This window comes from Lissotriton helveticus, chromosome 1_1 (assembly GCF_964261635.1).
Source record: "Lissotriton helveticus chromosome 1_1, aLisHel1.1, whole genome shotgun sequence".
Classification (NCBI taxonomy): Eukaryota; Metazoa; Chordata; class Amphibia; order Caudata; family Salamandridae; genus Lissotriton; species Lissotriton helveticus.
Window position 1 is genome coordinate 1,604,546,558 of NC_136057.1, and position 23,133 is coordinate 1,604,569,690.

The 23,133-nt window shown below is 48.5% G+C and overlaps 1 long non-coding RNA gene across 4 annotated transcripts in view; it reads right to left on the minus strand.

Moving 5' to 3' along the window:
- LOC144773665 (uncharacterized) overlaps positions 1–23,133 on the minus strand; it is a 137,797-nt gene that overhangs the window by 37,828 nt on the left and 76,836 nt on the right. For all 4 annotated transcript variants that reach the window (XR_013600047.1, XR_013600046.1, XR_013600048.1 and 1 more), the window contains 2 exons: positions 11,817–12,078; positions 10,995–11,256 (listed from right to left, as the gene is read on the minus strand). This is a non-coding gene — a long non-coding RNA (uncharacterized LOC144773665). The remainder of the gene's footprint in view (positions 1–10,994; positions 11,257–11,816; positions 12,079–23,133) is intronic.

The following is a 23,133-nucleotide window of genomic DNA, read 5'->3' on the forward strand; positions in this document are numbered from 1 at the left end:
GTTTTGGTTGGTTGTGTGTGAGTGTGGGGTGCGTGTGGTGTATGGGGTGGCTGTGCACGTCCTGGCACTGGCAGGGGAAGGGCAGAGTAGCGTTCTTGGTTGTTGCTGTCCTCTTGCTCGCGGGTGGGGGGGGGGGGACTGGTCCTGATGGGGTGTTGAGTCCTATTGTTTTTGGATGGCGCTGGCGTGGGATGACCGGGATGGTGTGTTTTCCTGTTGAGTCATTCCTGCTCGTGGGTGGGGGAGGGGGGGGGACTGTTTCAGGGGTTGGGTGGTTGCGGGTAATGTGGGGTTGGGGGGAGTTGTGGGGGATATTTGTTTTTGGCATAGTGTGTACTACTGTTTGCGCCCCTAGGAGGCTGTTTGCAGAGGTTAAACTTGGGTGCCCGGATGGGCAGGACCAACGCTTATGGGATTCAAATTTTTAACTTGGAACGTGCGTGGCCTGGGTACATGCTCCAAGCGGCATAGGGTGCTATCCTTCCTTCGTCGGCATGGAGTATCAGTGGCGTGCCTACAGGAAACGCATATGAATGAAGAGGGTGCTCTTAAATTGGCAAGGAAGTGGAGGGGTCAGGTGTTCCATTCCTCATTCTCTACCTATGCTAGGGGGGTCCTGATATGGGTGGCTCCGGGGGTTCCCCTAGCAGTCCAGTATGTTGAGGCTGATGTTGAGGGCAGATATGTTCTTATACGTGTGAAACTGGATGGGAGGGACTTCCTGCTGGTGAACTCTTATGCACCTAACATAGATGACCCGAGTTTCTTTACCGGCCTACAGGAGCTTATAGCGACGGACCTAGATGCCCCCCTCCTCTGGTTTGGAGATTTTAATTGTGTACTGGATCCACTGCTGGACAGGCATCCCCCCCGGGCGGGTACAAAACCTCGGATGACGACTCGACTCCGGGAGGTGATGGATAATCTGGGTTCTGTAGATGTCTGGCGCCTCGGCAATCCGGGACTGAAGCTTTACACTTGCTATACCCCCACACATAACACACATAGCAGGCTCGACAGGGTCCTTGCGGCCAACATTGGCGCATCCCTTGTTTTATCGGTCACACATCAGGCCCGGTTCTTATCCGACCCACTCGCCCGTGACGTGCACGGTACAGTGGGTGGACCGATCCTCCCGCCCAAGGACCTGGCGGATGCCAGGGGATCTTCTGCAGGATCCGGTGGGACGGGACCATGTGGAGACGTCCCTGCGTACTTATCTGGACCTGAACTGGGAAGTGGGTGATATCTCTTTTGCGACCAAATGGGATGCCCTTAAGGCAATCGTGCGGGGCGCTTGTATGGGTCTGACATATGGAGTCCGTAAACAGCTGCTCCATGACCTCGCGAGTGCTGAGGAGCGTCTCAGCCACTACCAGTCCTTACCGGACCCGGATGGGCCGAACATGGACTCTGAGCGGACAGCCTGAGAAGGCGTCCATGATATTCTAGACCGGCTAGATAGATTCACTCTTGGTCGATATCGCCAACGCCTTCACCGTGAGGGGGACAAGTCGGGCCGATTGCTGGCCTGGATTCTCCGAAGGGAATCGGCTCCTGCGCGGATTGTTGCGTTGAGAAATCCCGCTGGGGTCCTAGTACACTCGGAACGGGACCTTCTTGCGGTGCTCCGCACACATCTGCAGAAGGTCTATACTGCTGACCCCCTGGTGACAGAGGCGTCCTATCAGCCATACCTCCGGGATTTGCCCCTTCAGACCCTCTCTAAAGAGGATGCTGAGGACATGGATACTCCAGTGACGCTTCATGAGGTCAAGGTAGCGGTGGCCGCCCTGCCGAAGGCTAAGTCGCCGGGTGGAGACGGTTTTCCCCCAGAGTTTTACCAGGTGTTTGCTGATACCCTCGCGCCCCATCTCTTGCAGGTTTACCATGAAGCGATGGAGCGAGCCGCGCTCCCGACCACCATGCAGCAGGGTGAGGTCTGCATGCTCCTGAAACCGGGTGGGGATGACTGTGATCCTGCGGCCTACCGGCCGATCACTTTAATCAATACCGACGCCAAAATTCTTACTAAGATCTTGGCCACCCGGCTGGCTCCACATATGACGCGCTTGGTTCATCATGATCAGTGCGGGTTCATTCCGGGCCGCAGCACCGCCATGAATCTCCGGCGCTTGAACCACGTTCTACATGAGGTGCGCGATAGGGGGGATCCTCAGGTCCTGGTCTCGATAGACCTGGCTAAGGCCTTCGACACAGTTAGCTGGGGGTACCTATTGGAGGTGCTTCGGTTGGCGGGGGTGGGGCCCCTTTTCTGCACTTGGATTCGTATCCTTTACAGTGCGCCTACAGCCAGGGTCAGGCTCGGAGCGGCCCGCTCGGAGGAGTGGCGGTTGGGCAGGGGCACCCGTCAGGGGTGGCCACTGTCACCGCTCCTGTTCGCTCTGGCGATTGAGCCCCTTGCAGTGACACTCCGTGCGGAGATGGTACCCTGGGGAATACGAGTGGGGGATGTGGTACACCTGGTTTCGCTTTATGCGGATGATGCGTTGTTCTACCTGACCTCCCCGCGGGAGTCGCTACCGATCCTGTTACGCCACTTGGAACGCTTTGGTGCTGCTTCTGGGCTGCGTCTTAATCCTGAGAAATCCCAGATCTTTCCCCTTGCGGGATGCGGTGAAGACCCTCATGTGGGTTTCACGCCCCTGGGGCTGCGGTGGGAGATGGAGGCCTTCCGCTATTAGGGTATTCAGGTGGCTGTATCTGATGAACAATTGCTGGCCCGAAACGCCGACCGTGTGCTTAGTTCCCTACAACAATCTGTATCCTTTTGAAATACGCTTCCACTCTCTCTCATGGGACGTTTGGCCGTCTCAAAGATGGAGATGCTGCCTAGAATTTTGTATATCCTACAGAATACCCTCTGTCCTCTTCCTCCTCGAATTTTCAACAAGCTTAATACGATGCTTACCTCCCTGCTTTGAGCAGGCAGACGCAGCAGAGTTGCGCTACGTACGATGGTCAGACGCTGGGAGGAGGGGGGCTTGGAGGCCCCACGCTTTGATTTCTACTATTACGCGGCCCATCTTATACCGGCTGCGCGCTGGTTCGCGGGCGCAGAAAATTGGGAATTGCGACTCCTGGCTGGTAGCACAGATGAGAAGGCGTTGCAATTGGCTCTGATGCGTGGCAGAGGAGCGGATGGCAACCTGCCGTATATTGTTCGGCATACTGCGGGGATCTGGCAGCGAGTGGTGGAAAGAGTGCTGAGACGGGCCCCTTTTCATAGGGAGCTGCCAATATGGATATTGGCACCGGTCACACTAATGGAAGAGCACATGTCGTTTCGGGAATGGCGTGAGGGCGGCTGCGACACATTGGCAGACTTATATCCGGACGAGTCCTTTGTGACCCTGGAGAGAGCTATCGAGGCCTTCAGTCTTACTGGGGGCCAATACCTTCACTATGGAGGCCTGCGGGACATGGCGAGAGCGACGTGGCCACAGTTCCCTGAGGCGCCCCAGGTGTCCCATACTTTGAATATCCTGCTATCGTGCGGCGCGGGACGGCGATTGATAATGCTTTTATATACAGCGATGAGATGCGGCTCGGCGCCACCGGTGTCTCCGTCCTGGGCGGCGTGGGAGGCAGATTTAGGGGTTGCCTTGGACCCGGGACAGCGGGGGCGGATAGGGACGCTCACCAAGAAGGTGTCGTGTAACGCACGATTCAAATGAATCCATTTTAATTTCATGCACCGCACTTACGTAACCCCAGTTGGTCTGCGCCGCATTGCGGCGGATAAATCGGATGCCTGTCCTCGGTGTGGTTCAGTAGGAGCCGGATTTCTCCATTTGGCTTGAGAGTGCCCACTGGTCAGGGACTTCTGGAGGGTGGTAGTAGCCCACATCCGGAGGGTCACGGGACTGCGTCTTGACCTGACCCCGATCCATTGCTTGTTAGCCCTGGTCCCCAAACCTAAGAAGAGGAATCTGTCATATAAGATGCTGCAGCTGCTCTTAGTGCTGGCTAGACGGCGGGTGGCTATCACCTGGATGGGACAAAGGGCGCCAGATATGACATTATGGCTTCGGGATGTGGGGGAATGGAGATTAGCTGAAGAAACGCACATGCAACATACGCGTAGAGATGAGCGGCTACAGGAGGACTTGCTTGCTTGGCGTATGATGTGTGTTGTGGGGTCGGCTGACAGCGACTCCGATGCTACTAGTGCTGCGTTGTTCTCGTCCGAGGAATCGGGACCTGAGGAAGGGGTGGCGGGTGATGGGGAGGGAGAGTAGGGGCTGGGGTACTACCCTGATGACTGCGCACATGTTACCTATTGTCAGTTTCTATACTTGCACTGTATCCCGTGGATCTGATTCTTGCATCTCCTGTTCTATCTGCAACTGTTGAAGCCGAGCTGGGAGTGTGAACTGCGTACACCTGTATTTTCTATCCACTGCTGCCAATTTTTTGGGGGAGGGGGGAAGTATTGTTTATTCTGCTGAAAAAATAAAGTTTAAAAAAAAAAAAAAGATACTGAACTGAACAGATTAGATGGCAGGGAAATACTTTTCCTAGTTGTTACGCTTCAATTCCATAAAATTGAATATAATGCCCTGCCTGGTATATGTCTATTTCGGTCAATGCCTACCATCATACCAATGACTGAAATTCAATCTTTGCAACAAATACTACTATCATTTGTCAGGGCTCAGGGAAGGGCTAGAATAGTTAACAAGCATTTACAATGCAACGGTCTCGCCTTTGCAAAAGTTAGAGCTATTGGCATTGTAAATGACAACATTTTTATTTATGTGTTGGTTTTGAAAACAGATAAATAAATGGCGTTGTCATTTACAATGCCAATAGCTTAATCTCTCACAAATGCGAGACCTAGTAGTAGAGTGAGTAATAGTGAGTAGTAGAGAGTGAGTAGTAGAGAGTGCGTAGTAGAGGAGTAGAGAGTGTGTAGTAGAGTAGTAGAGTGAGTACTAGAGAGTGATTGAGTAGTAGAGAGAGCGAAGGAGAGGCGGGGGGAAGAGAGAAAGGATTGGACAGGAGAATGGTGAGCGAGTGGGGAGGCCATTGTCCAAAGTGTATGACTGAAGCATGGTGTGCTAGGGCACTGCCTTTTACAGAGTGCACAATTGGGCACTACATTTGTATCAATTATGCAACTTTACTGCTAATCCTGCGTGACACATAAATGATAAGACGTGGAAATCGTTTTTCTGTGCACATCTCTCATGTGTGCATCACACATGTAAAGTGTCTTTTTGTTTTGATCCTATTAAAATCTTTGCAACAATCACAATTCAGAATCACAAAAAAAACGACGAGCTTCATTTGAACTTTTCTTACTGCTGAAATTTTTTGTAATATTTTTCTAATTTATTTTGCAAGCATTTTCTGTTTTACCTACCCCTTTTACGCACCTTGATGGCTTGCTCTATTGTAACTGTCATTTCATTTATATAGCGCTTACTACCCCTGACCGCGTCGAAGTGCTTTCAATAATGGTTCGATTTCTGTGGACAATAAATTACATCTGCTCAGCACTGTATTTTACACTGTAGATGGCACGCAGCTTGTTTGAGGGTGCAAGTATGCTGCATTTAGTACCACACTGTGGGGGCTTCTAAGCGCTAGATTTACCTTTAAAATAGGATGTTTACAGTTCACAAGCAGGTAAAGGTCAATAGACTCCAGAATGCACCAATGTCGTATCATATGCTGGTGGGCCCCTTTAATACCCCAGAGTCAAAACAGCCATGGGGCTTTTAAGGCACTTTAAATATGTGAAGAATTCTGAAATTGTCTACTTATGTTTTCAATTAATGTCGGTGCCGAACTTGTATATTTAATGTTAGACATACCTGAACGTATTTGCGATTTGCTCAGTAGATGGCTAAGGACGGGCCCTTACCGGAAGTTTAAACAGGATTTCATTTGTAAAATATCCTGCAATTGCCACGCATGCGCAGACACTTCTCAAACTTCCTTGGGCCTATTTCCACTCGGAGAGGGGTGGGGTGCGCAATTGTTTTAATTGCAGAAATTAAATTCTGGCGCCACGAATTATACACCTTAGCCCCTTGCCGGGTTGCAATTTGTATTTCAACAAAGAACGCAAGCTAGTGATTTAGTTTGTTAATAACACCCGTTTATTGTTGGGGAGCCCCTTAATATTGGTTGAAGGGTGGCGTTCACTTGTGAAAACATATCTCAGAGCCGCCCTGGGATTACTGGCCCGTTCCCGTAAATCTGCCAGACAGCTTGCACCACACCACAGCGCCTCGTCTGCTGGCAGTGAAAGTCCTGGGGGCTGCTAGTGTGCACAAAGGCCAAAAGACAGTGAGCGAGTGTGATTCAATGTATTAAATTAACTGAGTGGGCAACTAAGTGGCTATTGAGTGAGTGGCTGAGTGTATGAGGGTGAATGGTTGAGAGTGAGTGCATGAGACAATGAGTGCATTGTAGAATAAGTATATGAGCGAGTGATTAAGTGACGTGAAACGCAAGGCTATTGCCAGACAGCGCAACCGCTCCATTAGTGCCCACAATGACGCTAACAGCCTTGTGGCGCTTTCAGTCGCAATAAAACTTTCCTACAGGCGCGCCACAATCCCACTGTGCACCGCAAGTAAATGCATAAGGTGAGAGGGGAATGCAGCAGAGAAATCAAGTTTCACCCCCCTTACCCCTCCGTCCCACCCGGTCAGATCATAAACCGCGTGCACCAGGGCAGGGGTGGAGGCAGCTCTTTCACCAGGCAGAGGGGGCGGAAGAGGGCTCATTGGGTAAAATGGAGCAGGAAGCTCACCCCTGTCACCCGCAACATCCCCAACAAATGCCCAAGTGAGAGAGATAGGGTTACGGGTAGTGAGGGCGGGGGGAAGGGTTCACTGAGGGCTGGCTTGATGCACCGAGGGTCGGAGAGGGTGGGGGTGCGTAGTTATTTTAATTGCAGAGTTTAAAAGTTTTAATGCGGATGAAGGCGTGTTTAGTGCGCGCGAGTGTGAGAAGCAGGCAGCGTCTCAGATGGTGCCGTGAGGGTGGGGGAGGGACAGTGAAGGCTGGCGCGAGTGCACCAGTGCAGAGGGGAGTGCTGGAGGGCGAGTGTGCTGCAGTGAGGGCAGTAGTGAGTTCTGGAGTGGGAGTGTGTTCCAGTGAGGGGTTTAGTGAGTGCTGGAGGGTGTGTGTGCTGCAGGGAGGGGTAGCCCTCTCTGGCGTCCCCTCTCCCCCTGTAGGTGATGCCCACGCTTACTGAGTGCTGGCAGCGACAGGAGGACACCCGCCACAGAAACGCAGCCCTCGGAGTCAGGAGGCGGATGGGGCCATAGTTGCCTGAGCCTCAAGGATCGGATGGTGTTGGCAGCACAGTCTGCGGCCTCCATACACGCATGCAACACAGCCCAGTCCCCTCTGGGTGAAAGGAGGAGACCGCCAGAACCATCACGCTGTACATACAGTGACGTGGGCCCCGAACACAGCACCAACAAAAGGGGTCGAGTTAATGAACCCTCCGTCCGAAGCAAGGAGGGGGAGGGAACTAGGGGCGGGGTCCAGGGACGGGCCAAGAAGCACAACACAATGGGGGAGAGGGAGGAAATGAAGCCTTTCTTCCAAAAACAAGAGAGGTGGAAACCCCTGGAAATCACTTTCCGCCCATGAGATAGACTAAGAGAAGAAAACACATCCCGATGACCGTCACTTGCTTGGCACAGTTGCAAAAATGAAACGAAGTGTGTGGGGGTATTTAAAACCAGGGAATGGAACGGATAAAAACTGCCGTTATTATTTTTTTTTTTAGAGAAGGGAAAATGAAGGTCGGGGAAGATTACATTTTCAACGAGACATCTCTTCCTTCTTACCAGGAGATTACAAGTAACGGCGTTGTATTCAACCACGGGACAGAGCACCGGAGCAATCGCTACGTCCATCCCGGCAACAGAAACGCAATGACGAAAAAACAGCCCTGAAAGAAAGAAAAAAAAGGAAACACCCACAATGGGCCCACCTCTGCATGACGGGAAAAAGGGGCGGGGCTTAAAAAAGACAGAAACGCCCACGAATCTGCTCATGCCGGGGAGAAGACTGATTGACACACATCTCTTCCAATTTATGGAGCTAGCCAATGGAAGAGAGAGGCGGGTTCAAGCCCCAGTACTGAGAAACAAAAAATCTCGGCTGCGCGACACTGCTGCGCAGTGTACGCTAGTCGAGACCTAAAAAGGGGTTAATGGCATTGCAAGTCTTACTAGAGTGGACCCAACAAGAGATGCAGAAACAGTGGATTCATTTGGAATGGACGCGCTCTGGGAGACACCTATGGCATAAACCGTGGCTTTCCAAGAGGAATAGGTCACACAACCTCTACAGTTTAACTATAAAAGGAACAGCCCTTCAAATATGGGACCATGGGGCAGCTAGGGGAGGACTTACCGCATGCACGTTGCCATTCACTCCTCTACATTAGAATCAAAGCTGCTCCTCGCTCGGAAATGGGAACAGTTTGAAAGATGGAAGGTGGGCGATGCCTTATGCTGCAAGACCTGTTTGTGAGGGTCACTATCAAGTTGCTCTGTTCATGGTGCAAAAATAGGAAATTGGGGTGACAGTGCAGGACAGAAAGCAATACGCTCTGCGTATTATGCCACTGGGTATTCCATCAGAATAATAAAATGGCATGTACCAGAAAGCTAACTCTCTTTGAAACATTTCTAACTAAATCTAAGTCCATATACGCCATTTCTAATGCCAGAGAAACATCACAAAGTGGAGTGGCCAGTTACAATGGGCACTGGAGTTTGGAAGGGAGCTCACTGAGGCTCAATTGAAGCGGAGTTGTCAGGGCATACCGAAACAATTTTGTAGTAGTACACATAAGGAGACAGAGTGCAAACTGAGGATGAGATGGTAACTCGCACCACACAGACTTCATGCCATTTACTTGCATACTTTGGACAAGTGCTCGAGATGTGGAGAGCAGGAGTGGGTACACTTCTATATATCTGGTGGAATTGTGTTAAAATTCAGAAGTTTTGAAAGGAAGTGCTAACCCACATAGATTAAATGATGGGACATCCAGTAGATAGAGCCCCTGAGAAAGTGTTGTTAAGACTTGATAATGGCAGTTGCGGCTGCTGGAGCATTAAAGTGGTGAGGCAGCGTGGGAGAGGCTGCGCAGGGGGAGCAACACGGGAGGGCTGCGCAAGGCTAATATTTTAAACAAGCATTTGCAATTCAATAGGACTCACATTTACGCGAGACCTATTGCATTGCAGGCGGGCGGGCGGCAGGGGGGCACAAACAACGGAAGTGCTGGGGGCGGGCGAGAAGGCATGGCAGAAAATAGTACTCAAAGTAAAGGGGCCAGTAGCCATGTAAGGATACAAATTACAACATGGCCGTCATAGGGTGGGATTAACAGGCCTATAAACCAATGGAAGGCAGCATTTAGTAAAAGACAAAGATACAAGCCAATGAAAAAAATGGGTGGGGGAGTGGGCGTGGTTTCTCTCCCATACTCAACTACATCAGATCAACCCCAGAGCAGCGCTTCGCGCTGACTCAGGGCTCGGCCTAAAAATGCTTATCTGCCATCAGCGTCGGTGCTCTTCTAGCCTCTGCTCCTGGAGTCCCGGCATGCCACAGGCTCCCCTACGCCACTTTGACACTGGTCTCATGCTGGTATTAAGCAGCATGACAGCAGCCCGTGATTGGTGTGAGCTCACTAGTTAGGCACTTACTAAGGGACTACGACCCTGTGGTTGCTCTCCACCCGGCTGTACAGCACAGCTCGCGGTGGAGAGATGGAAGCGTGCATGACAGTTTGGCGGGCCTTAGACGGCCTTCAAATTGCCATGCGTACTTGAAGCAGTGGTACCACTCCTCCTTTCTGCAGCTGTGCCGTGTCAGCCCCCCACCCACCTTGCCATCAGCTCAGCTGCAGGAAGTGAGAGAAGAAAAATAAAATGATAATAATCTTTGTTATTATCATTTTTGTTTTCGTTTTTCACTGCTGAAAAGCAGTGAGGCAACACTCCTCTGCCTTAGCGGAGGAGCCGCCGCCGGGATACTGGATCAGAGCCACAAAGCCATATGTTTAAAAAGGGTTTACTCTCTCATTAGTTAGGAGCGGCTAAGGAATTGCAATATACTGGGGGAAAACAGACCGCCTTCTGTCTGTCTATGAATAGCAGAGATATGGCGCACTTTTGTCCTTGAAAAGCTCACACACAACATACAGCATGCATCTACGACACTTGTGAAAATGTGTGATCCGTTGATACAATAACTGACTTCACTGCACTTAGTGCGAGATTACCCACCTAAGCTAAGAGTGCTGGGCCTGTTCGAGCCAACCAATATATGACAGAGGTCTTCATACTCTTGTGAAATAATGTTTGCTTTAGGAGTGTGCCTTTTAACATTTTGAAGAGCGCGGGTTGGAGAGCTCAGAGAGGGGTGATGGGGTTTGTCTCATGAGATCTAATGATTGATGGTTGATAATTTTTTCATGTGGGTGTATACACATGGTGACATAAGCTCTGTTACTTGTAGTTTTGATCCTAAAAAACGAAAGTGTATTCACCTAAAAATCGGGGGCATGTAGGGCAATGGAGGATAGGTTGGGGGTAGCAACAGGGTGTGGGCAGGAAAGAAGAAAGCAGCACCTAAAGGAACAGCAACACTGGGGGCAGCAGCCAACAGGTCGGGAAAAGCACACTAGCGTGAAGTAAATACAGAGTGTAAGGAGAGACAGGGAACTTGGTGTGAGGAGAAGCACACGAGACAGAGCATACAACCAGTGGTGGCTGGTACCCTGAATAATTGGTGAGGCAACCGCTGACCAGCAAGGCCTTTAAGATCAACGCCTAAGCTGTCAGTCATGGCTTGTTATAAAGAGTATTTATAAAGAACCACAAGGGCGAGCTCTGGTGTTGAGGCAAAAGCCAGTGTGAGTTTCTTACAATCCTTATCAGTGAGTCATAAGAGAAATATAAAAATAAAAACATACTTACCAACTGCATGCGCTGACTCGCTTTCTACGGTCCTTGACTCCTTGTGCTTCCAGTTCATTGACGATGGTCTGCAGAAATTCTCCACAGCAATCCAGATGCTGCTGATAATGTTAAGCAGCATGAGAGCAGCTCCAGGATTGGTTGGAGCGGGTTGCCTTGATGCTCCCTTAGACATTGGCGACCTGTGCATGCTCTCCACCCAGCTCTCTAGGACAGCTCCTCTGCTGCCAGTCGGTAGCAGTGGCCCCGCCCGCAAATACGGCTAGGTTGGAGAAAGGGAAAAATAAAATGGTAATGCATTAATTTAATTATCATTTTATTTTTCACCTTTGCTGCATTGGCAACAGGGGGGCGAATTTGCTTCACCATAATGGAGGTGCCACCGCTGCTTACAACACAATGGAGAAAACAACATGGCATGTGGAGGGATGGGTATATGGTGGGGTAAGCACGAGAGAAAGAAGAAAGCAGCACCTAAAGGAACAGCAACACTGGGGGCAGCAGCCAACAGGTCGGGAAAAGCACACTAGCGTGAAGTAAATACAGAGTGTAAGGAGAGACAGGGAACTTGGTGTGAGGAGAAGCACACGAGACAGAGCATACAACCAGTGGTGGCTGGTACCCTGAATAATTGGTGAGGCAACCGCTGACCAGCAAGGCCTTTAAGATCAACGCCTAAGCTGTCAGTCATGGCTTGTTATAAAGAGTATTTATAAAGAACCACAAGGGCGTGCTCTGGTGTTGAGGCAAAAGCCAGTGTGAGTTTCTTACAATCCTTATCAGTGAGTCATAAGAGAAATATAAAAATAAAAACATACTTACCAACTGCATGCGCTGACTCGCTTTCTACGGTCCTTGACTCCTTGTGCTTCCAGTTCATTGACGATGGTCTGCAGAAATTCTCCACAGCAATCCAGATGCTGCTGATAATGTTAAGCAGCATGAGAGCAGCTCCAGGATTGGTTGGAGCGGGTTGCCTTGATGCTCCCTCAGACATTGGCGACCTGTGCATGCTCTCCACCCAGCTCTCTAGGACAGCTCCTCTGCTGCCAGTCGGTAGCAGTGGCCCCGCCCGCAAATACGGCTAGGTTGGAGAAAGGGAAAAATAAAATGGTAATGCATTAATTTAATTATCATTTTATTTTTCACCTTTGCTGCATTGGCAACAGGGGGGCGAATTTGCTTCACCATAATGGAGGTGCCACCGCTGCTTACAACACAATGGAGAAAACAACATGGCATGTGGAGGGATGGGTATATGGTGGGGTAAGCACGAGAGAGGGAGCTGCAAAAAACATGCGCTCTCCTGACGTTTATAAGCAAAATGAAAGAAATAGTTCCCTTGAAGTGGAAGGAAAAAAGTCAGAGAATCAGAAAAATGGTAAAGAGGCTATGGTCCATTGGAGGGACAAACAGAAGATGGACATGCTGGGATAAGGAGAGCCATTGAATAAGAGCCAAGCAAATGACAGCAACAATAAAGCCAAGCAATGGGAAGGGGATGGCTGTAAACCCCTGTAAGTTATTAGCAAGCCCACAATAGACCTTTTGCAACTAGACACGCTTGTGATGTCTGGTGGTCTCAACCTAAAAGTGAGCAAGTGCAAATGCAGTTGCAAACATTTTACAATTTTCCTCATGGGAAAACCACTTTGCCTACACCGCCATCAATTCTGGAGGAATTGGTGGGAAAGAAGGATGCCTATAACCTACCCACCCGACATTAGTGAATCTCTGAACATTTCCATAGAGGGAGGGGTGGTCATAAAATAGTTTTCAAAAATTCAGAAACATGTATGTTTGTGGGTGTACACACATTTTCAGGGAACATTCACTGAAATTCCCATGCATGGATTCACGGGCAAAAAAAACCCATGTGTGTAACTCCATTTACAAATGCAAAAATGACCTTCCTCAATTTGAAAAGTAGTTCTGCATTTGTATGCAAGTCTAAATTCACAATCCAATTTAAAGAATGAAGCAGAAGATTGACAGTAGACAAGGAAAAAATGACAAATAGTTTTAATTCAAATGCTGTGTATCTTAGGGGATGTATTGAGTGAACCTTTTTTAAAAAATCAGATCTGGAAATGTGAATTGGCTGAAATACAGCAGACTGAACTAAGTTAGGGTGAGATTCCACACAACGCATCTATGATTTGAATATTCATAAATAAAAACGCATTTTGCATCTATTATAAATAGCCTCCTACTCTCTCCTTGCAAGTCATGAGTGGATTGCGGTACTTTTTATGGATCAATTCTGTTTATTTTATAGCCTGAGCAAATCATTTGCATACACGGCTGTCAAACAACCCAGAAGTCGGCAGTATCATTAAGGCACTGCTAGAATCAAAAATCTACACAGCTGTCCGCCTACAATCCTGGGGCTGTCAGCGTTCTTAAGGCACAGTTCGAATCAAAACAAGAGAAACGATCGCCCCAGACTCCATCGAAAGAAGTAGTTTCAGTGAGCTATGACTGCGGCATAGTGGCTCATGTTTTGGGCATGAGTGAATGCGTGACGACTAATGCTTAGGGCAGGAGTGGGCCTTCTGCCGCTGACCGCGCGACCCGCAGGGGAGCATGGGCGGGGCAGCGCCCTAGTCCCACACGACTGGCGAGCAGAGCATCCTATTTGCACCCCTCCCTGCGTCCACCTCCCTATCACGAGCCAAAGGGGAGGGCTCACCTGGGAGGAGGGGCGCCCCTTTCGGTATTTAGCACTGCAGCACCATAGCTCGGCCTCTCTCTTCCGGCCGGATTCTCCCGCGGCTCTGCGCTGTTCTCGGCTCGCGTCGTGTCGCGTCGTCCGATCGTTTTATCGAGGTATGTGGCTTCCAACTTGCCTCCCCCCCGGCCCCGTCCCTGGGCATGACCAGGTTGTATGGGGCCCAGTGGTATCGACCACGGGGGGGGGGGGGTTAGTGGTGGCGGGTCGCGGGCTAGGTAGACGGTCGGGTGTGGGGCAATCAGCCGTTTGAGTTAAATTTGAAACGCGAAGGGATCGGGTTAGGCGGGAGAATCCAGTCTTAGGTGGCCGGAGTGTTATTTACGTGATTGACCGGCATCGGACCGCTTCTGTGCTTTTCATGAGCAAGGCTTCTACTTCGCTCGAATCACCCCTGTCCGCGTAGCTTTAAAACAGGGAGAGTGAACTCCATCAATCAACAACAAGATCCCTATACCTGGGGCGATTATTACATTTCAAAGACATGAGTACACATCACTCAGGTTGTATTCTTTGTTTACATACCGAGGTAGACCCCTGCTATCTATCGCAGTGCGGTATCACTCCTCTAATGTCTGATTGTCCCCACTCATTCTATTGTTCCAAAAAATTAAATACTACGGTCTCAATTCAAACAGTGTCCAGTGTGATGTCCAACAAATGTCTGCCTTCTATACTGACAGTACATCTATCCACACTTCACCACATGTGTACACACCTTAAGAGGGAAAAATGTGTGGTGGAGAGGAAGGCACCTCACGGGCGAACACCCTCGGGGATGTTGGCGGATGTTACCAACTCAATGCCCCTTTCTCATCATCGGTTGCCTTCCAATCCGGAAAGAAAACAAAATAGATACAACACATAAACTGAAATGCGTGTAAAGGTGCAACATAAAGAGTATAACAACATTAACTCATAACGGACAGAGTGACATAAAATCAACAGCCACACCCACTCAATCACTTTATTCTTCGTTTCAGTGTGAGCTGAAGAATTAAAACAGAGGTTGGTAGCTTAATATCGCCTACCAGTACCTGATACCGATATGTTTCACTGCCCCATTAGATACGGCAGATTCATCAGGGTATTGAACACTCGGTCACTGCACCAATTTTTTGAACATCCTTTCTGGACACTATTGCATTGAGACACAAATAAAAACCAGAGACATGCCCTGTAGTCAATATAGATTCATAGGTTTCCACATCAGAGTAATGGTTGAAAGCATATAATTATACACTTTTAATTATAATTACCCCTGGCCAGCATGGGCAACTCATACCGGCTGACCGAATCACGCTTTGACTCGTTTGAAAACGATTGAAGTAGCAATCTATAGGGAATGAAAAAGGACATTATAGAGCTGCCACGCCTTATACACCGACAATGAGCATCAGCGTTAATTTCTATCGTTTTGAGAGCATGAGAGCCGTGACAACCCTACTCGCGCATTTAGACAAATAAGCAATGGCGCGTTTCAACTCAGGACATTATAGAACTGCCAAGCCTTATACAACACAATTGCGCATCAGTGTCGATTTCTGTCGTTTTGAGGGTATGAGAGCCGTGACAACCCTACTCGCGCATTTAAACAAATCGACGAGGGCGCATTTCAACCCCCCGACCGCATATATCATAATGCCAGGTTCCCCGTTATCAATACGTGGGGCATCAGACACCCAAGACATTGTGTGCGTCGTTATGTCTAATTGCCCCCAGCTGAGTAGTAGCGTGTTGCTCAAAGTGACTGCTCGTTAGTAATTACAGCTTAATGCAGCCGCCTACTAGCCCCCACTCCTCACCGTACGATTAGGAAACCGGGACCGTATCTCATCCCAGGAACACCGCGCTCGAGCCGGCGTTTGTTTTTAAGCTTCCCGGCGGAGTCCGGTCAGGTGGTAAAACGCGCATGCGCATATGCAGGCGATCCAGTGTGGGACGGTGGCGCCATCTTAGAACGGCAAAATCCAATGCCTAATGCTTAAATTCAATTGCCCTGGTGCCAGTAACTACCTCCAAAAGGCTGGGAAGTACTTGTACACAATCACAGCACTGACTAACATATTTATACATATCGGAGATATATTTTATATTTTATATTTTTTATTTTTTGCCAAAGATACCACGAGGAGGTCGTCTGTGGATCCATCAATAAATGATAGTGGGGCAACCTTAGAATAAAAACAATTCTTATTTTGCATTTTGTGTATAGACTAACAAGTTGCGCTCTCTCATCAACATGTCTCCTATGTAGCACTAGTTACACCCGCGTCCGCGGCAAACATTGGCGCTAGACACGCAGTGCACAACATCAGGCAACTGGGCCAAAAAATGAGACCTATGGTGGGAATATATATATATTAGCAATTACCGCAGTTTCCACCTTGGATGTATACAGGCACATCAAGGCACATATATTAGCCAATTAGCTGTGATTTAGATGTTATAATTAAAACTCATCGGATAAGAGGTATAGATACCTCATGAGGCAGGGTCTAGATGGTATCCCACTGTCTCTCATTATCCCATAACATGGTCAAGTACCGTGCAAGTTCATCCATGACAGAGCACACCAGGCACATTTTTTGGGCAGCATCAAACGCCCTCAAGAGTGATGGTTGATAAACAAGGAGCACTTACCAAAAAATGGGAATCATTTACAGCTAGCTCACCCTTAAGTGTCTATTTCACTCGGTTCCACTCAAGGATTTCGTTCAGGCCTACACTGTCACTACGTTCTCTGTATATCCATCTGGCTTCTTTACTGAGCAACGCTGTTTCCATGTTCTGTGGATTGCCTTTTATTACTTCCAACACAGTCCATGTGAAATCATGTTTTTCTTTGTGGCAATGTTGTACCAACTTTGTGGTCAGTTTGCCCGCCTTGATGGTACTAAGGTGTTCCTGAATGCGCACCTTGATTTTTCGTGTGGTCAGGCCAAAGTATTGGAGACCACAGCAGCATAGCAGTCTATATACCACATGCGTGGTGTTGCAGTTGCTAAAGTGGTTAAAAAACCATACTCTCCCTGTAAGGTCACACTGTTGCTTTTTTTAGTGAGGGGGCAAACCGAACATGTCCCACAGGGATAATGTCCCTTGGGCAAAGTGGACAGATCTCTTTTGTGTGGTACCGGGGTGCGGGTATGGACTAGTTTGTCTTTAAGGTTAGTTGCTCTCTTAAAGGCAAACCTTGGTGGTGGCATACGGAAGTCTTTAGTGGATAGTAAGTCCCAGTGTTTTCTGATAGACTGCCTAATTTTTGTTGCCATGGGGTCAAATGTCATAACCACCGGGAGGCAGTCTCTTTTTTCTTTCCTTGTGTGTTCCAGCAGGGCACTCCTGAGTGTATTCAGTGCCCTTTTTCTAGCGTTCTTCACGACTTTACTCAGGTAACTGCGCTGCACGAGTTTTTTTGAAAGATCTTGTGATTGCTCCAGGAAACCACTCGTACTGGAGCAATTCCTCCTGTACCTCAGGAATTGGCCCACAGGGAGGTTGTCACGAAGGGCTCTGGGATGATACGAATTGTACAAGAGGAGTGAATTCCTATCAGTTGGCTTTTGGTGTACCCTGGTGCTCAGGCCACCCTCCAGTCCCGTCTCAATGTCAAGGTCCAAATAGACCGCACTGGTGCGGCTGTAGGTCCAAGTGAATTTTAGGCTCTCATCTTGCAAGTTGAGCCATCTCAGGAACTCCCCTAGGGATTCTTCAGTGCCCGCCCAGATGCAGAGCACATCGTCTATATATCGCTTCCAGAGGCAAATGTGCCGCTGGAAGGGGTTGGTATCAGGATAGACGATGTGCTCCTCAAATCTACCCACATAGATGCATGCCAGGCTGGGGGCCATTGTGGCCCCCATCGATGTTCCAGAGGTTTGTAGGTAGATCTGGTCCTTGTATCCGAAATAGTTCCTTGTGAGTGCGAGCTCAACGCATTCCATGATGAATGATTGGGGCGCATCATAGGGCCACTCGAGGTCCCCCAGTGCGCGTGCTGCTGCCACCAGCGTTGCGTCCTGGGGGATACTCGTGTACAAGGACTCAATATCGATGGTTACAAGGAACTGGTTGCTTGAGTCATAAGGGGTATTTTCTAGAATATTCAGCACGTCGGTGGTATCCTTAACAAAGGACCGTTGGTTGATCACCAACTCCCGCAGGAAGTAGTCCGCAAATTGTGAAAGCGGCTCCAGCACAGATTGAATCCCCGACACGATGGGCCTGCCGGGCGGGGGGCGGGTCGGCTTATGAATCTTTGGTAAGATATAGAAGGCTGGAGTCCTGGGGGTGTTGTTCACCAGGAACTCCGCTTCTTTTACCGAGATCCATTTGTTGATTTTGGCTTTATTGACCATTTCTCTTATGGTATCAAGCAATTGATCTACCGGGTCTTTACTCAGGGGTTTGTAATTGGTGCGGACACTCAACAGGCGGAGCACCTCTGTCTCGTAATCCTGGGTATTAAGTACCACCACCGCACCCCCTTTGTCAGCTGACTTGATTGTCAACGCGAGGTTTTTTTCTAGGCCTCTTATTGCCTCCCAGTCCTCCTTAGTCATATTTGAATGTTGAGAATGTTCCTGGGATTTCTCAAAGTTCTCAATATCATTAAGGACTCTTTCCTCGAAGACAGACACTTCAGGGCCCACAGCAGATCCAGCCGGACAAAAAGTAGATGGTCTCTTCAGATTGGTACCTCGGAACGAATTGATGTCTTGTTCGTTCTCCTTGTGAGCGAAGAATTTCGTCCCCGGACAACTAAACGAGAGCATTGTAGTCAATTTATCAGACCATATTTTGACACCTAGTGAAGAAAGGGTACTAAATAAAGGGCTAGGGTTTGTACCCACCCCTAAACATGACTCGTTTAAATGTCGCGTGGAATTTCACGAAACGTTGAGAAAAATCAAGCTCAAGAAATTCTTCGCTCACAAGGAGAACGAGCAAGACATCAATTCGTTCCGAGGTACCAATCTGAAGAGACCATCTACTTTTTGTCCGGCTGGATCCGCTGTGGGCTCTGAAGTGTCTGTCTTCGAGGAAAGAGTCCTTAATGATATTGAGAACTTTGAGAAATCCCAGGAACATTCTCAACATTCAAATATGACTAAGGAGGACTGGGAGGCAATAAGAGGCCTAGAAAAAAACCTTGCGTTGACAATCAAGTCAGCTGACAAAGGGGGTGCGGTGGTGGTACTTAATACCCAGGATTACGAGACAGAGGTCCTCCGCCTGTTGAGTGTCCGCACCAATTACAAACCCCTGAGTAAAGACCCGGTAGATCAATTGCTTGATACCATAAGAGAAATGGTCAATAAAGCCAAAATCAACAAATGGATCTCGGTAAAAGAAGCGGAGTTCCTGGTGAACAACACCCCCAGGACTCCAGCCTTCTATATCTTACCAAAGATTCATAAGCCGACCCGCCCCCCGCCCGGCAGGCCCATCGTGTCGGGGATTCAATCTGTGCTGGAGCCGCTTCCACAATTTGCGGACTACTTCCTGCGGGAGTCGGTGATCAACCAACGGTCCTTTGTTAAGGATACCACCGACGTGCTGAATATTCTAGAAAATACCCCTTATGACTCAAGCAACCAGTTCCTTGTAACCATCGATATTGAGTCCTTGTACACGAGTATCCCCCAGGACGCAACGCTGGTGGCAGCAGCACGCGCACTGGGGGACCTCGAGTGGCCCTATGATGCGCCCCAATCATTCATCATGGAATGCGTTGAGCTCGCACTCACAAGGAACTATTTCGGATACAAGGACCAGATCTACCTACAAACCTCTGGAACATCGATGGGGGCCACAATGGCCCCCAGCCTGGCATGCATCTATGTGGGTAGATTTGAGGAGCACATCGTCTATCCTGATACCAACCCCTTCCAGCGGCACATTTGCCTCTGGAAGCGATATATAGACGATGTGCTCTGCATCTGGGCGGGCACTGAAGAATCCCTAGGGGAGTTCCTGAGATGGCTCAACTTGCAAGATGAGAGCCTAAAATTCACTTGGACCTACAGCCGCACCAGTGCGGTCTATTTGGACCTTGACATTGAGACGGGACTGGAGGGTGGCCTGAGCACCAGGGTACACCAAAAGCCAACTGATAGGAATTCACTCCTCTTGTACAATTCGTATCATCCCAGAGCCCTTCGTGACAACCTCCCTGTGGGCCAATTCCTGAGGTACAGGAGGAATTGCTCCAGTACGAGTGGTTTCCTGGAGCAATCACAAGATCTTTCAAAAAAACTCGTGCAGCGCAGTTACCCGAGTAAAATCGTGAAGAACGCTAGAAAAAGGGCACTGAATACACCCAGGAGTGCCCTGCTGGAACACACAAGGAAAGAAAAAAGAGACTGCCTCCCGGTGGTTATGACATTTGACCCCATGGCAACAAAAATTAGGCAGTCTATCAGAAAACACTGGGACTTACTATCCACTAAAGACTTCCGTATGCCACCACCAAGGTTTGCCTTTAAGAGAGCAACTAACCTTAAAGACAAACTAGTCCATACCCGCACCCCGGTACCACACAAAAGAGATCTGTCCACTTTGCCCAAGGGACATTATCCCTGTGGGACATGTTCGGTTTGCCCCCTCACTAAAAAAAGCAACAGTGTGACCTTGAGTACAGGGAGAGTATGGTTTTTTAACCACTTTAGCAACTGCAACACCACGCATGTGGTATATAGACTGCTATGCTGCTGTGGTCTCCAATACTTTGGCCTGACCACAAGAAAAATCAAGGTGCGCATTCAGGAACACCTTAGTACCATCAAGGCGGGCAAACTGACCACAAAGTTGGTACAACATTGCCACAAAGAAAAACATGATTTCACATGGACTGTGTTGGAAGTAATAAAAGGCAATCCACAGAACATGGAAACAGCGTTGCTCAGTAAAGAAGCCAGATGGATATACAGAGAACGCAGTGACAGTGTAGGCCTGAACGAAATCCTTGAGTGGAACCGAGTGAAATAGACACTTAAGGGTGAGCTAGCTGTAAATGATTCCCATTTTTTGGTAAGTGCTCCTTGTTTATCAACCATCACTCTTGAGGGCGTTTGATGCTGCCCAAAAAATGTGCCTGGTGTGCTCTGTCATGGATGAACTTGCACGGTACTTGACCATGTTATGGGATAATGAGAGACAGTGGGATACCATCTAGACCCTGCCTCATGAGGTATCTATACCTCTTATCCGATGAGTTTTAGTTATAACATCTAAATCACAGCTAATTGGCTAATATATGTGCCTTGATGTGCCTGTATACATCCAAGGTGGAAACTTGCGGTAATTGCTAATATATATATATTCCCACCATAGGTCTCATTTTTTGGCCCAGTTGCCTGATGTTGTGCACTGCGTGTCTAGCGCCAATGTTTGCCGCGGACGCGGGTGTAACTAGTGCTACATAGGAGACATGTTGATGAGAGAGCGCAACTTGTTAGTCTATACACAAAATGCAAAATAAGAATTGTTTTTATTCTAAGGTTGCCCCACTATCATTTATTGATGGATCCACAGACGACCTCCTCGTGGTATCTTTGGCAAAAAATAAAAAATAAAAAATATAAAATATAAAATATATCTCCGATATGTATAAATATGTTAGTCAGTGCTGTGATTGTGTACAAGTACTTCCCAGCCTTTTGGAGGTAGTTACTGGCACCAGGGCAATTGAATTTAAGCATTAGGCATTGGATTTTGCCGTTCTAAGATGGCGCCACCGTCCCACACTGGATCGCCTGCATATGCGCATGCGCGTTTTACCACCTGACCGGACTCCGCCGGGAAGCTTAAAAACAAACGCCGGCTCGAGCTCGATGTTCCTGGGATGAGATACGGTCCCGGTTTCCTAATCGTACGGTGAGGAGTGGGGGCTAGTAGGCGGCTGCATTAAGCTGTAATTACTAACGAGCAGTCACTTTGAGCAACACGCTACTACTCAGCTGGGGGCAATTAGACATAACGACGCACACAATGTCTTGGGTGTCCGATGCCCCACGTATTGATAACGGGGAACCTGGCATTATGATCTATGCGGTCGGGGGGTTGAAATGCGCCCTCGTCGATTTGTTTAAATGCGCGAGTAGGGTTGTCACGGCTCTCATACCCTCAAAACGACAGAAATCGACACTGATGCGCAATTGTGTTGTATAAGGCTTGGCAGTTCTATCATGTCCTGAGTTGAAACGCGCCATTGCTTATTTGTCTAAATGCGCGAGTAGGGTTGTCACGGCTCTCATGCTCTCAAAACGATAGAAATTGACGCTGATGCTCATTGTCGGTGTATAAGGCGTGGCAGCTCTATAATGTCCTTTTTCATTCCCTATAGATTGCTACTTCAATCGTTTTTAAACGAGTCAAAGCGTGATTCGGTCAGCCGGTATGAGTTGCCCATGCTGGCCAGGGGTAATTATAATTAAAAGTGTATAATTATATGCTTTCAACCATTACTCTGATGTGGAAACCTATGAATCTATATTGACTACAGGGCATGTCTCTGGTTTTTATTTGTGTCTCAATGCAATAGTGTCCAGAAAGGATGTTAAAAAAATTGGTGCAGTGACCGAGTGTTCAATACCCTGATGAATCTGCCGAAACTAATGGGGCAGTGAAACATGTCGGTATCAGGTACTGGTAGGCGATATTAAGCTACCAACCTCTGTTTTAATTCTTCAGCTCACACTGAAACGAAGAATAAAGTGATTGAGTGGGTGTGGCTGTTGATTTTATGTCACTCTGTCCGTTATGAGTTAATGTTGTTATACTCTTTATGTTGCACCTTTACACGCATTTCAGTTTATGTGTTGTATCTATTTTGTTTTCTTTCCGGATTGGAAGGCAACCGATGATGAGAAAGGGGCATTGAGTTGGTAACATCCGCCAACATCCCCGAGGGTGTTCGCCCGTGAGGTGCCTTCCTCTCCACCACACATTTTTCCCTCTTAAGGTGTGTACACATGTGGTGAAGTGTGGATAGATGTACTGTCAGTATAGAAGGCAGACATTTGTTGGACATCACACTGGACACTGTTTGAATTGAGACCGTAGTATTTCATTTTTTGGAACAATAGAATGAGTGGGGACAATCAGACATTAGAGGAGTGATACCGCACTGCGATAGATAGCAGGGGTCTACCTCGGTATGTAAACAAAGAATACAACCTGAGTGATGTGTACTCATGTCTTTGAAATGTAATAATCGCCCCAGGTATAGGGATCTTGTTGTTGATTGACTGTCTAGAGTGGAGGGCGATCCCTTATATACCTTTCCATATCCCTCTTGGCTCCTTTTTGCTATTGAGAGTGAACTCCATGCCTGGCAGGTACCGGTGAGCGATGGTGAATGCGTGACTATTTAAAATTGATTGGGAAGGGAGAGGATGGGGT